We start from the raw sequence: 8717 nt of genomic DNA on the forward strand, positions 1-8717 counted from the left end.
ATGAATTGGTGTTCCTGGCCAGATCAGAGGATGAAATGCATATGGCGCTTCAGTGGCTACGCCACTTTGGGGCGGTCTCTGGGGGCGTCATCAACGTGAAGACAAAATACATGGATTTGGAGGGGGGCTTTCACACGCAACGGCGGTGCCCTTTGATAAAGTGTCCGTACTCAAATGTTTAGGAGTGCGGTTCTATAGCAATGTTTACCGCACGGCGGCCTCGTACCGCCGGCTCCTACACCAGACACGTGCTCTGCTGCAAGACGACAAATTGTTTCGCATGGATATACTCATCAGAACACGTTATATCAACACCTATCTTGTCTCTTCCCTTGACGGCTACGATGGCTGTCAGATTTCAAGAAGCATGTGGACATTTCGTAAGCGCCGGCCTTGTTTTTAAAGTCCGATACGCCACCCTGACACTGCCGCAGCGGGCGGGCGGTATCGGTTTAATTCATGTATATAACCGTGCGCGATCGCTTTATCTCAACACTATGCGCCACACGTGAGCCTCTGCCCACGCCACTCTGACAGGCGCCCTGATAGCGGAAGTGGCACCATACTCTCTGCATCCCCCTGTTTCCGTAAGACACATTTCACCGGCACTCGCCCACATTAGAGAGTTCTTGATTGACTTCAGCTACTTACGGTCAGACCTTCCGACGACATGGATGCCCAACACGAAAGACTAATATTACCTCTATCAACAGCAGCAGCCTATAAATACGGTCGCCCAGAGACATCCTGAAGTTGGCTGGAACACGGTGTGGCGAGCGGCACACACACCTTTTCTACCTACGACGGTGCGTTCATTGTGGTATGTGGTTGTGAATGAGAAGTTCGCTACTCGTCAGAGACGCAGCGCTGCGGATACATAGAATGAAAGATCCCTTATCATTTAGCTACAATATAGCAGGTCAGCAACTGGAAGCAGTTAATTCCATAAATTATCTGGGAGTACGCATTAGGAGTGATTTAAAATGGAATGGTCATATAAAGTTGATCGTCGGTAAAGCAGATACCAGACTGAGATTCATTGGAAGATTCCTAAGGAAATGCAATCCGAAAACAAAGGAAGTAGGTTACAGTACGCTTGTTCGCCCACTGCTTGAATACTGCTCAGCAGTGTGGGATCCGTACCAGATAGGGTTGATGGAAGAGATAGAGAAGATCCAACGGAGAGCAGCGCGCTTCGTTACAGGATCATTTAGTAATCGCGAAAGCGTTACGGAGATGATAGATAAACTCCAGTGGAAGACTCTGGAGGAGAGACGCTCAGTAGCTCGGTACGGGCTTTTGTTGAAGTTTCGAGAACATACCTTCACCGAGGAGTCAAGCAGTATATTGCTCCCTTCTACGTAGATATCGCGAAGAGATCATGAGGATAAAATCAGAGAGATTAGAGCCCACACAGAGGCATACCGACAATCCTTCTTTCCACGAACAATACGAGACAGCAATAGAAGGGAGAACCGATAGAGATACTCAAGGTACCCTCCGCCACACACCGTCAGGTGGATTGCGGAGTAGGGATGTAGATGTAGATGTAGACTACATTCTATTCATCTGACGGACGACCCCCTTGTGTCCGACATACTCAGTCGTTGACTCGGATGCACACCACCTGACTTGTGCCGTGACAGGCGAGTGCTGGCTACTGACGCAGCGCATGCTGGCATTACTCTTGCGACGATTGCCAGAGTCTGTCTCCCCTGATGATATACTGCGCCCCGACGGCGTATACTTTCCATCGGCCAGGACGAACGCCGTTAACTAGCTAAAAAGCATAGCCCTTTACTACATATTTTGTGATGCTCATAAAGGCACACTGGACTTTTGGCCCCTACTGATGACGACATATGCAGCTTTTAGCCGCCACCCGAAGTACAGAACCCGTTTCGCAAATTCTTTAGGTTCATTATTTGCGGATCCTCCCACTCACTGGGGCGTTCCGGGTATGAGACGCTGAAAATGATGAGGAATCCTGGAGCATATTGATCCTCTACGGACGGAATAGGGGAGAACCCTTCCTAACAAACGAGGAGACGACTCGGACGCTCGGCTACGGGAGTTGTAGGATCTCTTTTTGCAATGGAACAAAAATAATTCAATAAATACAATACAAAATAAAAAATGAAAATGTTATAAAAATTAAAGAAATAAATAAATAAAAGAACACAGACAAACCGCTATATCCTCTTCCTGATCCTTCGATTCTCGAACGCGTTGCTTGGGCATGGCGGCGAGATGGCCAGGCCTCGGGTGTCGACCCCTGCCCTACCCATCGTCCTGCTCCTGCAACGGTTCCTTACATGAAAGGAAAAAAAAAAAAAAAATCGGTTGAGCACTTTTCCGCGAAAGGCAAAGGACCCGAGTTCGAGTCTAGGTCTGGCAGATATTTTAATCTGCCAGAAAGTACACTCCGTTGCAGAGTGAAAATCTCATTCTGGGAACAGATAAGTAAATTACCAGGAAAAGTTAGCCGAAAAGGAACTATAACCTCCCAGATGACATTCGTTGATTGAAAGACTGACGAAACCAAGTAAGTGTGACTACAAACGGACATTTACTTAGGAAGTGTACACTTAGAGTGAATTGTGTGTGTGCAACGTAGGAATATCTGATTTTCAACCCGGAAGTAAATTCGTGGACTAATAAATCTGTTAGAGATCTAGTATATCTGTCCGGAAAAAATGGAAAGGCATTAAAACTTCCACTTACACAAAAATGCGTAACGCTGAGTTGCGAAAGTTTAAACATTATTTCGGTCTTGCCCTAAACTGTATTTAATTCTGTACAAAACAACAGAATCCCAGAAAAATTGTTTCTTTTGTCAGATAAGTTATGCATATTATTGGCTGTAGTTTCATAAACTTGTTGATAAGCATAACTGTTATAAAGCAGATGCTACTAATTTGTCTCACTCTCAAATTTATCTGAATTTGTTAACACCAGAATGCATACCGACGAGCAGCCATTGACTATAACGTATTACGTACATCGCAGAGCAGATTATCAGCAGAAAGAGTGCGTAATCATATTATCATGGATAAAGGGAAACTCATTTGCAGCGTCGCATAGCGCATACGTTAAAAGTTTATTTGAATTCCTTGCGTGAATCATTGTTAAGATCCCAAAACTGTAGCTCATAATATTTGCGTATTCTTATTTGTGTTATAAATATATTTGGTTGTTGTAGTTTCAAGTTGACTATTGAAGTAATAATTTGAGAAACAAACCTGTTCTCCAAAGAGCTTGAAGCCCTTTAACATCATAAATTATTCAGTCCAGCGTTAAGATTCTTCTGCTCTGTGTTAGTGAACCTCGTATTAGAAAATTACTAAGGTGACAGAAGTCATTTGATAGCAATATGCACATATACAGATGGCGGTAGTATCGTGCACACAAGATATAAAATGACGTGGATTGATGGAACTATCATTTGTACTCAGATGGTTCATTTGAAAAGGTTTCCGACGTGATTATGACCACATGAAGGGAATAAACAGACGTTGAATGCGAAATGCTAGTTGGAAATAGACGCATGGGACATCCCATTTCCAAACCTGTAGGAAATTCAATATTCCGAGATCCACAGTGTCACGAGTGTGCCAAGAATAACAAATTGCAGTTATTACCTCTCACCACGGCCAACGCAGTGGTGGACGGCCTTTACTTAATGGGCGAGAGCAGTGACGTTTGCGTAGAAGTGTTAGCGGTAGCATACAAGCACGCAGTAAGAGCAAAATCAGTATGGGACGTACAACGAACAAATTCGTTAGGTGATATTTGGCATTGATGGGCTATGGTAGCAGACGACCAACGCGAGTGCCTTTGCCAACACCATAACATCGCCTGCAGTGCCCCATCTGGGCTCGAGACCATACTGGTTGGACTCTAGACGACGGGAAATCCGTGACCTGGTCTGATGAGTCTCGATCTCACTTGGCAAGAGCTGATTGTAGGGTTCGAGTATTGCGCAGACCCCACGAAACCATTGGCCCAGGTTGTCAGCTTGGCACTGTGTAAGCTGATGGAGGCTCCATAACGATATGGGCTGTATTTTACACACACAAAAAAAAAAAAAGTTTCGCATCGCCCCAGTTCCTAGAACACCTGAAGACAGACGTTCACTGTGGATATTATATCACAGACACATTCCCTTTGACTGTTCAGAAATGTCACTAAACCCACCCAAAGTTGTGAACAATCATGCATGAGTAGCGCCTGTAAGACGGAGGGGTTCGACAGCCTACCAGTTCCAGTCATTCCACCAGGAAGGCGGTACATCGCTATGGTTGTCTGTAGTTCAACCACGCCTAGACGGTCAATATCACGGTTCGATCGCGTCTGCATTGTTACTTTGTGCCGGGAAGGGCTCTCAACAACGAAAGTGTCCAAGTGTCTCGGACTGAACCAAAGTGATGTTTATCGCACATGGAGGAGATACAGAGAGACAGGAACTGTCGATAACATGCCTCGCTCAGGTCGCCCAAGGGCTACTACTGCAGTGGATGACTGCTACCTTCGAATTATGGCTCGGAGGAGCCCTGACAGCAACGCCACCATGTTGAACAATGCTTTTCGTGCAACCACAGGACGTCGTGTTACGACTCAAAATGTGCCCAATAGCCTGCATGATGCGCAACTTCACTCCCGACGTCCATGGTGAGGTCCATAGGTCCATCTTTGCAACCACGACACCGTGCAGTGCGGTACAGATGGGTTCAACAACATACCGATTGGACTGTACATGATTGGCATCACATTCTCTTCAACGATGAGTGTCGCATATGCCTTCAACCAGACAATCGTGCTTGGAGACAACCCAGTCAGGCCGAACCTCTTAGACACACTGTCCAGCGAGTGCAGCAAGGTGGAGGTTTCCTGCTGTTTTGGGGTGGAATTATGTGGGGCCGATGTATGCTGATGGTGGTAATGGAAGGCGCCGTAATGACTGTACGATACATGAATGCCATCCTCCAACTGACAGTGCAACCATATCGGCCACATATTGGCGAGACATTCGTCTTCATGGACGACAATTCGCGTCCCCATCGTGCACATCTTGTGAGTGACTTCCTTCAGGATAACGACATCGCTCGACTAGAGTGGCCAGCATGTTCTCCAGATATTAGCCCTATCGATCATGCCTGGGATAGATTGAAAAGGGCTGTTTATGGGCGACGTGACCAACCAAACACTCTGGGGATCTACGCCCAATCGCCATTGAGGAGTGGGACAATCTGGACCAACAGTGCCTTGATGAACTTGTGGATAGTATGCCATGACGAAACAGGCATGCATCAATGCAAGAGGTCGTGCTACTGGGTATGAGAGGTACCGATATGTACAGCAATCTGGACCACCAACTCTGAAGGTCTTGTTGTATGGTTGTACAACATGCAATGTGTGGTTTTAATGAGCAATAAAAGGGTGGAAATTATGTTTATGTTGATCTCTGTTCCAATTCTCTCTACAGGCTCTGGAACTCTCTCAACTAAGGTGATTCAAAACTTTTTTTGGTGTGTGTACATGGAATAGACTGGATCCTCTGTTCAAACTAAAACGATCATTGAGTAGAAATGGTTATGTTTGGCTACTTGGATATTATTTGGAACCATTCGTGGACTTCAAGTTCCCAAACAACGACAGAATTTTTATGGATGACAGTACGCCAATGTACGAGGCCACAGTTGTTTGTGATTGATTTTAAGAACATTCTGTACAATTCGAGCGAATCATTTGGGCACCCCCATTACCAGACATGAATCCTATCAAACATCTATTGAGCATAATTGAAAGGTCAGTTCGTGCACAAAATCCTGCTCCGGCAACACTTTCGCAATTGTGGATGACTATTGAAGCAGCATGGCTTAATCTTTCTGCAGGGAACTTCCAATGGCTTGTTGAATCCATGCCAAATCGAGTTGCTGCACAACGCTGGGAAAAAGGAGGTCCGACACATGAGGAGGTATCCCACGACTTTTGTCACTTTGGTATATTAAGTCGTTTGGCAATAAAGTGAAGTCATGATACTGTCAAATAAAATATATATTTATTTGTGCATTTGGGTATTTCTCATATACTGTTGAGAATGTGTGTTACACAGGCTGGGGCAAATAAATGTGGTCCGGAGAACAGTGTTCCAGGGTAGAAAGAAACACAGCAGAGGAAAGGAAATACACTACTAACCTGAATATAGCAGATGTTGAAAGTCGCCACCATTCATCTCTTGGTACTTTTGAGCACTTGTCAGCAAGTTGCTGAAGGCAGATCGACGGTAGATTGCTGGAACTGCTGCAGTTTCTTCCGAAATGTTCTGCTACAGTTCTTGAAAGCGCTATGGGGGATGTTGCGATACACCTTAGACTCGAAGGCTCCCCACAAAAAGTAATCGCATACTGACAGATCAGGTGACCTTGGTAGCCAGCTAGGTCTGTGGCCAGCCTCACCTCTGCTAACGACTCTGTCAGGTGTGAAGATTGTGTAAATGTGCACCAGGGTTCGGCTGGCTGTATAGGCAGTTTCTCCAACCTGTTGGAAGTAACTGTAGGTCTTTTCCTCCTCCATTAATGCTGCCACAAAATAATGGTTTCAAGATGTTGGCAATGTAACGCCCAAAAGTCAGTGTCTCATGAAAGAAGATGGGACCAATAATGGGGCATGCAGACACTGCACACCAAACCCCTACCTTCTCATCATGCAGTGGCGTTTTGTGCAAGTTATGTGGATTCTCCACTGCCCAGAGCATGTAATTCTGTAAATTAACGTAACCACTCAGGTGAAAGCCATTCATTGTTATCTCAGTGAACAGTCACTCACAAAACTAGAGGCGCTGAGGAGCGTCTGCTGGTTTTAATGCATAAACAATAGACAGTGGGTTGATTTGCTAGAGCTCTGAAGTAGTTTCTGATGAACTGCAGCCACAGTTTTTGGTGTGCCGTCACGTTTCGGAATGTTTTTTGATTTGTTGAAACAAATGCAGTCTGACGCCATTTTCGGACTAAGCGCTGCATGCCACTCTTTGCTGGCACTTTCAAACCATTAAACTTCTCAGCAAACAACTGAACAGACCATTTCCACGATCTTGTTGGCACATAACTTTCCACAACGAACACCTAATACTTCACTGTTAGGTTCATCGTCCCCCTTGCATTGCTCCACTCACACTGACACAGCCCTCACTGTGCTCTGAACCAGTGTGGATTATTTGTTAAGTATGCATGTGGTACGCATGTCACGGGCGTGGTTACATGCAAACCTTCACGTACAATCATATCCACTCTTCTAGGACACTTTCATTTGCTCCACACTGTACTTATTTAAGAAAAGTTTTCTTGCTTAATTTTATAGACAAATACTATTTGTATGGAGGTTTCCCAAAGGCAAATTGTGTACATAAAAGTTAAAAAATAAATAAATTTGCTTTCAGAATAAATAAAAACGTGAGCGTTTTTAAGGTTCTCTTTGACAAATCAGAACACTCACATTTTGAAAAAATCCATGGTACATCCTTGGAATTGCATGTCAGTTTGGGACCAACACCTCTCTAACCTAGCTTAGGTAGCAGTCGGCTCAACCTGAGTTTCTTAAGCATCACTGACGGCTCTCTGGCTCCTCATGTCGATTTGTTCGCCGTGTGTGGAAACAGTGTAGCTACCCTCCCTACTTATGCTTCTGTTGTCGTCAGTTGGCTTCAGACATAACTGTTATAGCAACGATTTTTAAATGTATAGTCTCCCTTTGGACCAAAAGGTGATCCCACTTCTGACAGCAGTGTATACAGGTATAGAGAGAATCCTGCTCTCATATGCCAGTTGTGCGGGGGACACGGGTGTGTAGCCACATTTTAAAAAAGCTAAAAAGCACATGTAACATGAGGGCGTGCTGGAAAGTAATGCCTCAACATTTTCAATGTGAAAACTCTTCAAGCATTTTAAATAAAACAAACGTTACTAAAATTCTACATCTTTATTCTTCGTGTCTATATAGTTATTCCTCGACATAGTCACCCTGCCGATGAAAACATTTCTTCCAATGAGAGACCAGTTTATTGATACTGCTACGCCCCAAGATAGTATCTCTGGCGGACACTAAAAATTCGTCCAAGTAAAACTGGAGTCTCATAATCAAATAGGTACCGCACTCATACAATTATAGTTGGTGGTGACTTGAATCTACCCTCGATATATTGGCGAAAATACCTGTTTCAAGTCGGAAGTAGGCATAAAACGTGGTCCGAAATCGTTTTGAATGCGTTTTTAGAAAATTGTTTTGAACAGTTGGTCCGGGAGATAACCACTTGAAATGTAAATGGTTGCGAAAACATACTTGACCTCATAGGGACAAATAATCCTGAGCAGATAGGGAGCATCGTGATGGATACAAGAATTAGTGACCATAAGGCTGTTGTAGCGAAACTGAATGCCATAACATCCAAACTCACCAAAAGTAAACTCAAAATACATTTGTTTAAAACGCCGGATTAAAATTCGCTTGCCACCATCTTAAGAGACAGTCTCCATCCTTTCAATCTGAATATGCAAGCGTCTACCAGATGCGGTTTAAATTCAAAGAAATAGCTATTGAGAGACATATACCAAATAATTTAATAGGAGATGGTACTGATTCCCGATGATACATTAAACAGACCAGAACACTGTTCCAGAAGCAACGGAAAAGGCGTACCAAATTTAAGAGAAGGCGATACT

The sequence above is a fragment of the Schistocerca nitens genome, chromosome 3 (genome assembly GCF_023898315.1).
Source record: "Schistocerca nitens isolate TAMUIC-IGC-003100 chromosome 3, iqSchNite1.1, whole genome shotgun sequence".
NCBI classification, from domain to species: domain Eukaryota; kingdom Metazoa; phylum Arthropoda; class Insecta; order Orthoptera; family Acrididae; genus Schistocerca; species Schistocerca nitens.